This window comes from Mus caroli, chromosome 9 (assembly GCF_900094665.2).
Source record: "Mus caroli chromosome 9, CAROLI_EIJ_v1.1, whole genome shotgun sequence".
Lineage (NCBI taxonomy): Eukaryota > Metazoa > Chordata > Mammalia > Rodentia > Muridae > Mus > Mus caroli.
The window spans coordinates 55,303,337-55,315,776 of NC_034578.1; the positions used below are offsets into that span (position 1 = coordinate 55,303,337).

Below are 12,440 nucleotides of genomic sequence, written 5' to 3' on the forward strand. Positions count from 1 at the left end.
TGCTTGAGTTCCAGTCCTGACTTCTTTGGTGATGAACAGCAGCATGGAAGTGTAAGCCGAATAAACCCTTTCCTCCCCAACTTGCTTCTTGGTCATGGTGTTTGTGCAGGAATAGAAACCCTGACTAAGACAAGAGGGGAAAGTAGACATCCATGGCTTGTTCCTGCTTTTAGTGCAAGTACTTGTGAGTTTTTTCCCGGTTTAATGAAACATTGTCTGTAGGCTTGTCCTATATAGCCTTTATTATGTTGAGATGTGTTCCTTCTACTCTGAGTTTTTTCAGGACTCATTTTTTCCTTCCAAGACAGGGTCTTACTGTGTAGTTCTGGCTGTCTTGGAACTCATTATGTAGACCAGACTGGCCTCAAATTCACAGAGATCTGCCTCCTTAGTGCAGGGATTAAAGGAGTGTGCCACCATACCTATCCTTTTCAGGGCTTTCAACAGGATGGAATACTAGTTTTTGTCAAGTTTCTTTTCCCTGAATCTATCAAGATGCTGTATCTCAGATTTTAAGTTTATGGTTACTATGTACAGTACTTGCGAAATAGTTCAGTACGCAAACTGGATTGAAGATATAATTCCAGTTTATAGATTAATAAATTGAAAAGACAAACCAGGGACGGGTAGCATTTGTTCATAATCCTAGCACTGGGGAGCCTGAAGGAGGAAGATTCCAGGCCAGTGTTGCTACAAAAGTTTGAGGACCATCTGAGGTGCCTAGACCCTCTATCAAAACCAAATGGAAAAGCAAAAATACATAGCAAAAGTCATGGCTTTGGAGTGTAGTTTGGTTTTTGTTACTTTTGGCCTCGGAACATACTTTTGCCTGCTGAAAGAATGGTTTTAAAAATAACTGTTTGACTCTTTCTCCTACTTTCCTTCTGTCTGGACAGCTTGGGCATGTAGCAGTTTCAGAGTATCTTAAACAGTAGTTGTCAAAGTATAGTCCCTGGATCAGATAGGTATCCTAGCTTCAGAATCTGGACACACTCTCAACAGTCTGTTTTAGTAACCTCTCCAAATGATTTTGATACATGAAAATGTTCAAGAATCACTGTGTTAAAGTTTTATCATCTTAGGAACATTTTACCTTTGATAAATAATAACAAAATTTCTGCTTTGGAAGTAATCCAGTAGCTGGAAAGATAACTAATATCAGTAAAATCCTGGAATGTGAATAAATTTCCAACTGTGCATTGGAGTTGACTGGTGAATTTAAAACAAAACAACAACAACAACAACAAAAAAAAAACCCAGCAAGCATGTTGGAGGTGGAGCATGCCTTTAACCTTAGCAATCCAGAGACAGAAGCAGGAGGATCTCTACAAAATCAAGTTCCAGGACAGCTAGGGATTTACGTAGAGAAACCCTGTCTCAAAAAACAAAACAAAACAAAAAACCAAACAGACAAAACCCCCAGAAAACAAAACCCTCAACAAACAAAAACAATAATAACAAAAACCACAGAGAATAGCATTTGCTACCCCTTTAAACTAAAATCTTTTCTAGACTATATTTAGATAATCAGCTTGAACAACTTGTCTTATGTTCATAGGATATTTCATGATGGAAGAATGAGATGAATTGTGGTGTTGGTTGGGTTTTTGTTTTATTTCTGAGTTCTGTAACTCCAGCTGGCCTCATAGTAGTGATCCTATCTCAGTCATCAGAATTCTTTAATATTTAATCCTATTGTAAGTAGTTGTCAGAGACAATGAGCTTGTTATCAGAAGCTACACTGTAGACAGTTATGCTTCACAGAAAAAGTAGTGGAAATTAGCTTTTGTTTTTAGTTACTCATAGTTTCTGAAAATGGTTTATTTAACTAGTAAAAATTATGTGGTGATATTTGTTAAAGTATGATAGAGAAGATTTGTTCAGACAGGAAGTATAGGGACCACACTTCAATGGCACTTTAAACAAAGGGTTATGTTCCACATTGGATACAACACAGACAAGTGAGTAAATTCCCACTTTAAAATTAAGCTAAGGTGAAGGATATGGGTCGGTGAAGGATTCTGATCAAACCAACCTAACAGAATATCTTTTCCTTTCCTTTCCTTTTCTTTTTTTTCTTTTCTTTTTTTGAGATAGGGCTTTACTATGTAGCTCTGGCTGTCCTGGAACTAGCTCTATAGACCCGGAACTCGAAGAGATCTGCCTACTTCTACCTCCCAGGGCAGGGCTGGGGTTAAAGGCATGCCACCCTGCCCAACTTCTAACAGAATTCTCATGGAAGAAAGACCAGAGTGATCAGACCTTACTTGAGGCCTGGTAGAGAATGCCTGATTATACAGAGAGTTGATAGCTATTGAAGATAGATGAATTTTTTTGTTAAACTGACTTAGCAGAATTCTTTGCTAAAAGTGAATCGTACAAGGACATACATAGATGATTCTAGAACAATCAGAAGCATGAATTAATTTTAGCCAAGCAAAAAATTGTCAAATTGGTATATTATTCAACCTTTAGAGCATATCATTTATATTTTGCTTGCAATATTTTGCTTGGCCAGCTAAAGTACATTTCTAAAATGCTTATCTACAATTTTTTTCTGACTTTTAAAAATTAGTTCTGTTCTCAAAAGAGTGCCATTTTGGTTCATAGCTATATTGGTGGTCTTTTGGGATTAAAAAAAAATCCTATAAGCATTTACATAACTATGTGAAGATTTACTTTTTGAGCCAAAACATTCTTGGCTTACAAACAGATCACAAAAAGAGCTCTGCTGGGCCCAAGTGTACCAGCAGGCTGACTTATTATTTGTGGAATTAAAAAGTGAATCAGTTTTCTGCCAGGTGCACCACACCTATAATCCTACCATTTAGCAGTCTGAGAGAGTAGGATGGTGAGGTCCCTGCCAGCCTAGACTACGGAACACAAAATTAAACCTCCCTAGAAAGTGGGTTGTTTAAAGTTTCCAAGGAAAACTAGCTTGACAACTGCTTGTGGCTGCTGCCTTTTCCTACCTGGGCACATTTCTAGTTTTAAAAGGCCAAGATCAAAGTCAAATAGGACTTGATTTATATTTGGTCTCCCTTTGTTCTGATTTTCTTTGCTCTCTGGGTTAAAGAAGAAGTGTTTCTTAGTTTTAGGGTTTATATTTAGTCATGAAACTGTTTACTGGAAGACTGTAAAAGCCTAGACTCACTGTCTTTGCTGTTTTTGATAACTTATTAAGGAGAGCGTTCAGTCTCTTAGAGCCTACATCAAGGCTGTTGGATATTGAGGTAGCCCTTGGAACTGTAGTTGTAACAAAAATGTAAGAACTCATTTCGGGCTTCAGATTCTTTTCTTTCTTATTAAAGTCTTCCAGTTCAGCTAGGTGTAAAGCATGACTTTAATCCCTGTACTTGGGAGGCAGGGCATGTGGATTTCTGTGAACTCAAGGCCAGCCTGGTCTATACCTGGTCTATATAATGAGTTCCAGTATAGCCAGAGTTACATAGAGGCTCTGTTTCAGGAAATAAACCCCCCCAAACAAAAAATGAAACCAAAGCTAATTCTGTCTATTCTTTAGATTTGCTGTCAGGTTCTCTCTCTCTCTCTCATATATATATATATATAATTATATATATATAATTTTAAAGATTTATTTATTTATTATATGTAAGTACACTGTAGCTGTCTTCAGACACTCCAGAAGAGGGCGTCAGATCTTGTTACAGATGGTTGTGAGCCACCATGTGGTTGCTGGGATTTGAACTCCGGACCTTTGGAAGAGCAGTTGGGTGCTCTTACCCACTGAGCCATCTCACCAGCCCAGGTTCTATATTTTAAGACATTTTATTTTGTGTATATTAGTGTTTTTGCTGATGGTAGTCTGTGTATCACATATGTGCCTAGTGTCCATGGAGATCAAAAGAAGGCATTGGACTCCTTTGAACTGGAGTTATAGATGATTGTAAGTATCCATATGAGAAAATTAAAACCTAGTCATTTGGAAGATCAGTCAGCACTCTTTTTTTTTTTTTTTTTGGTTTTTCCAGACAGGGTTTCTCTGTGTAGCCCTGGCTGGCCTGGAACTCAGTAGACCAGGCTGGCCTCGAACTAAGAAATTCGCAGCCTCTGCCTCCCAAGTGCTGGGATTAAAGGCGTGCTACCATGCTCAGCTCAGTCAGCACTCTTAGGCAGTGAGCTATCTCTCTAGCCCCTCAAGAACATTTAAAAAAAAAAAAAAAAAAAAAAAGCCAGATTTGGGGAGAGATGGCTCAGCAGTCACTGACTGCTCTTCCAAAGGTCCTGAGTACAGTTCTCAGTAGCCACATGGTATCTCACAGCCATCTGTAATGAGATATCTGGTGCCCTTTTTTGGTGTGTCTGAAGACAGCTACAGTGTACTCATAAATAAAATAAATCTTAAAAAAAAAGCAGAAATTGATTATAAGTTGCTTTTATTTTTACTTATAATCTTACTTTAAAGTTGGTCTGTTTCTTTTTGAAACATGTTGAAATTCTTGGGCTGGTGGCTTTCAATGTTCTTATGGAAAATGGAAAGATGAAAATTCAAATAAGCCACTGGGATGGTCCAGCAGTTGTTACACAAGCCTAACAAACTAATTTAGATCCCCTGTACCTCATCACTGAAGGAGAAAACTTGACTACTGAAAGTTGGTCTCTGACTTCCACACTTCATGATGTTCACACTCTCAAACATGAATTAAGGTTAAAAATATTCAGAGCTGGACATGTTGGTACATGCCTTTATCCCAGAACTCAGCAGGTGAATCTCTTAAATGAGTTTGAGTCCAGCCTGGTAGATATAGCAAGCTCCAGGCCAGCCAGGGATACATTAGTGAGGATCCTTCACATGACACAATCAGAGAGATAGTCTAAATAAATTCCCCCTACCCTGCAACAAGTGAGTCTCTTGAGTCAATAATCTGCATTCTTTTCTTTTTCTTTTTCTTTTTCTTTTTCCTTTTCTTTTTCTTTTTCTTTTTCTTTTTCTTTTTCTTTTTCTTTTTCTTTTTCTTTTTCTTTTTTTTTTTTCTCTTGAGACAGGGTTTCTCTGTGTAGCCCTGACTGTCCTGGAACTCAGGCTGTAGACCAGGCTGGCCTCGAACTCAGAGATCCGCCTGCCTCTGCCTTTCAAGTGCTGGGATTAAAGGCGTGCGCCACCAGCTTCTTTTAAAGTTATCTCCATAGAACACACCTAGGGCTGGTTTGGCCTACAAGTTATAAAGTAGAGTTCTTGTATAATATGCATTTTATAATAATGTATTTGTAGCTTCACAGGTTACAGGTATTTTATATACATGGTTCATATGAACTTCACATTACCATCATGGTTAAGGTAGGAATTATTGTTTCCATTTTTCAGATGGGAAATTTGTGATTTAAGAAATGGAAGACTCCCATAGAGAGACTCTTAGGTATCTATTTATCTAACAGTATAGTAGCACAGTATAGACTCAGGGTGCCAAGCTTTGGATCTGCAGCACTAGAGAAAGTTGGTACTTGTATTTTTCTGGGATGAGAGAATCCTGTGGCCTTTTAGTCATATTTAAGCCAGTGACTTTTTTTTTTTAAAGATTTATTTATTATATGTAAGTACACTGTAGCTGTCTTCAGACACTCCAGAAGAGGGCGCCAGATCTCGTTATGGAGGGTTGTGAGCCACCATGTGGTTTCTGGGATTTGAACTTTGGACCTTCGGAAGAGCAGTCGGGTGCTCTTACCCACTGAGCCATCTCACCAGCCCCGCCTTTTTTTTTTTTTTTTTTTTTTTTTTGCACCAAGGGTCTTACCTTGTATCCTGGTTGGTCTGGAACTCATTATGTAGACTAGGCGGGCCTCAGAGTTACAGATCTGCTTGTCTTTGTCTTCTCAGTGTTGGATAAAAGTCCTGCACCAGGCCAGGTTGGTTAACCTTAAACCCATACAGTTATGAGATTATGCTTGCCTTGTCAATGGGAATTGACAGCAAAACTGAAATCAGAATGCTTGTTGAAGATTTTTCTCTAGTACTTTTTTTTTTTTTTTGGTCTTTCCAGGAGTTATTTAACATGTGGATTGTCCTTTACAGTTTTATAGAACTGTTCCACACATGTTAAATGATCTTCATAGCATCATTCCTATTTGAAGAAACTGTTGTTAACTGCAGAGAATTTAAGTTGTGGAGATACTGACTCAAAGTCTCACACTATTTTCAGGCTGAAGTTAATTGATTTGATTTGGTCTGAATAAAAATCCTACAACTCTAATTTTATCTCAAGTTTTTGTGAATTTACAGTTTAGCCTAACCAATATCCAGTGTTTTCCTGTATCACTATTGTTAAGCCAACTAGTAATTAATAGGCTTTGTTCTGAGTTGGCAAGATGGTTCCACCTCAGTAAGTACAGGCACTTGCTTCCAGGTCTGATGCCTGAGTTTGATCTCTGTGACCTACATCATAGGAGGATAGAACTGACTAATGTAACTTGGCCTCTGACCTTGGGACATGGCATCCAGCACATATGCAGAAGTGTGCACACATGCATGCACACACACATACTGAGGTGGATGGATGGGTGAGGAAAGAGAGGGCGGCTGTTTTCTTTCTTTGTAAGAAGAATACTGCATTTTTTGTATATTGTTTTTATTTTTCTGTGTTTTGAGGCAGGGTTTTTATTTGTAGTCTGGGCTGGTCTAGAATGTTTTACTATCTCTATTATTGGACTTCCTCCATTGTTCATAATCTCTCTTAGTTCAGTGGTTTACAGTTTTTAGTAACTGCCAATTATTTGTGTCAACATATGTGAATCTGTTGTTGCCACACATTACCACAATGGTCCTTGTTTTATTAGAAAAGTTACAGTTGATTTTTTTTTTTGGTTATTTTTTTAAACATGAAATCTAAGTTAAATTTATTTTGTGTGTGAAGTTCTGATTCCCAGGCTGTTGTAAAGCAATACCAAAGGTTGCTATATGTGTCTGTTTAATATTTATTTCTTTGGAGAAATACAATAATAGGATAACAGGTAACATTATTGAGTGCCATGTGCTGTTTTAAGCTGTGTTGTTTTATGTAATCCTCACAATAACCCTCTAAGGAAATTGCTATTATTAGCTCCTTTTTATAGATTAAGCAGATGAAGCTCAGAGAGGTTAGGCACTTCACTAAGGTCATACAGTTAGTAACAGAACCTCATGTGATCCCAGGCAATTGAATTTTATTCATTAAATTTAATCACTAAACTATGCAGACTTTTTTTCTTTCTTTTTTACTTTTTGGCATCAAGTAGATTTCTCTATTTTTCTGAAGCAGAAAAGCTAGTTAATTTAGGCTAACAAATCCTATTGCTATTTTGGATGGTATAATTTCAGACCAAGGGTGGAATTTGGTTTATAATGATCTTAATATTCACTCTTTTGACATGTTTGTTTTATTGAAAGGATCAGTCTTGACTTTGGAAAATGCTTTGTAATGGCTGCCATCTCTGCCTCGTGCTAGTGATCAGGATAATCCAGTAGTTGAGCACCAGCATTCCCCCACGCCCTCTGCATCTTCTGTCGCAGAGAATGAGGTTACCCTATTTCTACTCCTATCACCATATCTTTAAGCCTGCCTTACTCTTGGTTGGTATACATGGAATGACTGACTGCCTATGGACTTTTGATTAGTTTGCTGTTAAGTGATAGTGATACGTGGTCTGCTTAATTAACAGAAGATGTGTAGGCTCAAGTCTGACATTTTCCAGCAGTTCTACACAGATTTAAAATACTCTTTCCCTGTAACCACCTTGAGCAATAGGTCTTGTGCTCAGTCTTATTTTCAAAGTAGTTGATTTGAATTTGTGGACATGTATGAGAGAAAGAGAACAGACATTTTCTTACATCTTTGCTATTATCTCTTTATTTTGAGATATGAAGGAGAGAACTGCATGAGCCACCCATAGAAATCAGTTGTAGAGTGGCTTGAAGGGAACAGCTTTCTTTTCCTTTCTCTTTTTTTAAAGGAAGTGGCAAGTGTAGGTGAGATTTGGAGGTTTGACCTTGGCAGTAGTCAGCTGAGGGACAGAAGTTAATGTTACCTATAGTGTGGTTCCCTTGAAGGCAAGAGAGAGTTTGTTGGTAAATTTTTTTTCCTTAGGACATATGTGGAGATAGTTTACAACTTGCTCTGTGTTCCCTTTCTCTTTGCACTGTTTTCATATCTACACATCCAGTTTCTCTTTCCAGAGAGCTCCTCCTCTTCCCTGCTGCTAGCCCCAGCTGTCATCTTTGCTTCCCATCCTCCAACCTCAGCTATGCAATTTTTCATTACACTTTTCTGGGGTTTGATGCTTCTATTTTCACCCCCTTCAACATCAGCTTATATTCCCTACCTCCCTAAAAGTCCTGTATCATTGTGCTATCAAATAAGTGCTTCTGGTGGCTCCCTAACTTCAGGCAGTTGTGTACTTCCATGTTGAGGGCACAGTTTGTTTGAAAGCCCTTGGTGATGAAAGGCAGGACAGTGAGTCAGGTTCTGAGCTGCTTCTGAAAGCTGGTTCTTCTGAATTGGAGCTAATTTTGGATAGATAATGAGGCCAGATGATTGCTAATAACCTTCCTTGCTAATTGTGATTTATTTTGCAGTGCTGTATAGAGAAGTTCTTTCCCAGCTTGGAGGGGAAATAGATCTATTTGCATGCTCTTTTTTTTTTTTTTTTTTTTGAGTGTTGAGCTATCAAGGAATCTCATAGTTTCTGTAGAGACAGTACAGTTTATGAGAAAGAGCCCCCAAATAAGAATTAAAGACACCTTAGTCCCAGGAATACTCAGGCTTAGCCACTTAAGTCATTTTTTTTTTTAAAGATTTATTTATTTAATGTATGTGAATACACTGTTGCTCTCTAATGACACACCAGAAGAGGGCATTAGATCCCATTAGATGGTTGTGAGTCACCATGTGGTTGCTGGGAATTGAACTCAGGACCTCTGGAAGAGCAGTCAGTGCTCTTAACCGCTGAGCCATCTCTCCATCCCGTCTTAAGTTATCTTAGTTAAGTCATTCTAGTGGAGGATGCCTACCTAGTGTTTTGTGTTTAAGAATTACCAATTAATTTACTAAATTAAATGATAAGAGTATATCTTTTAATCCCAGCACTCGGGAGGCAGAGGCAGGCGGATTTCTGAGTTCGAGGCCAGCCTGGTCTACAAAGTGAGTGCCAGGACAGCCAGGGCTACACAGAGAAACCCTGTCTCGAAAAACCAAAAAAAAAAAAAAAAAAAAAAAAAGTATATCTTTTATTTTTAAGTGACTGCTCATTTCTTTTACTTTTGTAGCCTTGAAAGACACATTGATTGCAGTTGTGGACAGAGTTAAGAGACTATACTTTGGCTTTGGGTATTTTTTGGTTTTAGGCTAGACTTTCATGATGATGGGCAAAATATCCTTCCATGACTTTCCAGTCATGGGTTTCAAAAGCAGAAAGGGCAAGCACTCAGCACTTAGCTACATCCCTAGTTTGCAGCACTTAATATTTTTTGGACTACAGGGTTTATAACACTACCTTTCTAATAAAGCAGTATTGGTAATAATGTATATAAAGTGCCTGCAATAGTTAACTCGTACTTAGAAAATGTCGACTTAGAGAAAAGAGGAGTTCAAGAGCCTCCTTTCCTAACTTAGGAGCCATTGAAAGTTAATGGATACTGGAAGAGAGAGAACTCCTTTGTTTGTTTGTTTTAAGGATGTGGCTCCTAGTTAGCTGGACCACATTCCAGTGGATGACCCCACATCCATAGGAAGCTCAAAGTGGCCTCAGTGTGTTATTAAAAAAGAGGTAGGGCTGGGTTTCAGAGATTTAGGAGATATAGTGAGAAGTGGGTAAATGTGATTAAAATGCATTATATGAAATTTTCAAAGAATTAATAAAATACTAAAGAAAATACTGCCTAAAGTCTTGTTATCCCTTGTCTGTTTTAAGATAGTGGTGGCGCACGCCTTTAATCCCAGCACTCAGGAGGCAGAGGCAGGCGGATTTCTGAGTTCGAGGCCAGCCTGGTCTACAGAGTGAGTTCTAGGACAGCCAGGACTACACAGAGAAACCCTGTCTCAAAAAAACAAAAAAACCAACCAAACAAACAAAAGATAGTTTTACTGGGCTAGAGAGATGACTCAGTAGTTTAGAGCACTGAATCATAAAAAGTATATCTTTAATTTACTTTTAAATGACTATGGTAACTTTCTAGCCTTGTTACCATAGTCACATTAATTGCACTTGTGGATAGTGTTAAGAGATCATACAAGCTGTTAAGAGCCACTGGCTGTTCTTCCAGAGGTCCTGAGTTCAATTCCTTGTACCCATCTAGGGATCTGATGCTCTCTTCTGGCATGCAGGAGTACATAAAACACAAAATTTTTTAAAAAGATAGTTTCAGTCCTTTTTTAAAAGATTTATTTTATGTGTATAGATGGTTTTGTCTGCATGTTTGTACAATATGAATGTGCAGTTCTTAAAGAGGCCAGACTCTGGAGGAATCTGACTCTCTGGATTCTCTGGAACTAGACCCATTTGGTTCTGAGAACCAAACTTAGATGCTCTGCAAGAATGAGTGCTTAGAACCACTGAGCCATTTTTCCAGCCCCTTCATTTTTGTTTTTCATAAAGTTTAAATTTGGATATTATAATTTACCAATTCAAATAGTAATTTTGACTTGGTCTTAATTTTGTTTGTTTTGCTTTTGTTTCTGAGATAGGGTTTCTTTGTGTAGCCCTGGCTATCCCAGAACTAGCTTTGTGGACCCGGCTGGCCTCAAAACTCAGAGAGAATAACCACTTGCCTCTGCCTCTGAGCATTGAGATCAAAAGCTGTGTGCCACCACGCCTGACCTAATCCTGGCCTATTAGATTAACATATTTTTCCTCCAGGCTTAGTAATTTGTTTTGTTTTATGCAGTGGGAATAATGTTTAGCTCCTTTTCTCTATTCCTTTGAGTTGTGTAATACTGGGATTTGGGGTTGCACTGGAATTTCATGGGTTCTGTTGGTTTGGAACATCCTTTTTATATTGGCATAGTCAGATTGCTAAGCAAGCTTTAGTCTAATAACTGCTATTCAGAAGAAAGTAGAACATAATACAAGTCTACTAATAGGTTTCTAGGACATTGCCAAGTACATAAATACAGCATCTGAGGGATGTAAGAGCCCCCACCTTCATGGACAGTGTCAGAGTGAAATGTAGTTTCTGTTAACTGATCAGGAATATGATTAAAATAATCTTCACAGTGATTTCAAGAATTTACTAATAACTAGTTTCCCTGGCAATTCGATTGATGGTTAAAACCAGCTTCCTTACCCTCTCCTATTCGTAGGCATTAACTTTCTGGCAGTTGGTATCAGTTTATGAGCATAGCTGAGACACAGCCCTTTAAATCAGCATTTTACCTAGCAGCAAGCTCAGTTCTATACAGTACATTGGGAGCTCTTTTCTGTATTTATTAAATAACTTCTGTGTCTGAGATTGACATTTGTTTGGCTGGTTGGACTTGTATTAGTTTCTTACAAGGTCCTAGATCTTGTAAGAAAGATCTTATACAAGGTCCTATAGGTCAAAGGGGAAGTTTCAAATAACATATTCAAAACACAACATTTAGTCTAAGCCTGTTGATTACTGTATGTCTGTATTATTCACTCTGAAAGGTAGTTGAAAGGCCAGTATGAATTTAGAAGGCTTGACCTGTACTTGAATATGATAGTCAGTACCTACTTAGTATTCTCAGATTCACAGAGTGGGATTCATCTGCAAAGGCAGATACTGCTTTGGTTATAAACAGGAACATTTCTACTTAGCAACCCCCATTTTCAGTTAGCTAATTACATCCTTGGCTTCTAGATGATAGAAAAACTTGGATCTTGTTCGCCTGTTCTCTGGAGTGTTCTTAAATCTAATATTGGCAGATTCTGACCTGGTAATCTGTTCACTGTAGGTGAACATACTTAGCTCATAAGCCAAGCCACTCAGAGTGCCTCCTATAAATTCTTGCCTTATACTTTAGGGCATTCCCTAATGGTAGAAATTCAGGTGTGTGTGTGGGGGGGGGGGTGGGAGGACCTTGGGACTAAATGAATGGATACTTGCTCTGTGGTATCTTTACCACTGTATGATTTACTCCAGCTTTTAAAATAGCCCAGACGATGATAGTGATTTTTTTTTTTAAATTAAAAAAAAAAACCCTCTTTCTGCTATTACTAACCTAATTTGTCTTATAGAAAGCAAGTTATGGGCAGGTAGTAGAAGTTGGCATCAGCTTTAGTTCTGAGCAGTGCCTAAAATGCAAGTTGAGACATAACCTTCACCCCGTAGATTAGTTAAATCATCAGTATACATTTCTCATCCTCTTTGAATTGACTGCTAGTAGCCAGACAATTACCCTTTGTAGGAAGAGCCTGTCAGGAGCCATAATTATTTCAAAGACTGGCTTTTCAGGAGGTTTTACTAGTAGAATTTATACTCATGAAGAGCA

General features: G+C 38.2%; 1 protein-coding gene across 4 annotated transcripts in view; it reads left to right on the top strand.

Moving 5' to 3' along the window:
• Nptn (neuroplastin) overlaps positions 1-12,440 on the top strand; it is a 75,610-nt gene that overhangs the window by 27,858 nt on the left and 35,312 nt on the right. The window lies entirely within an intron of this gene.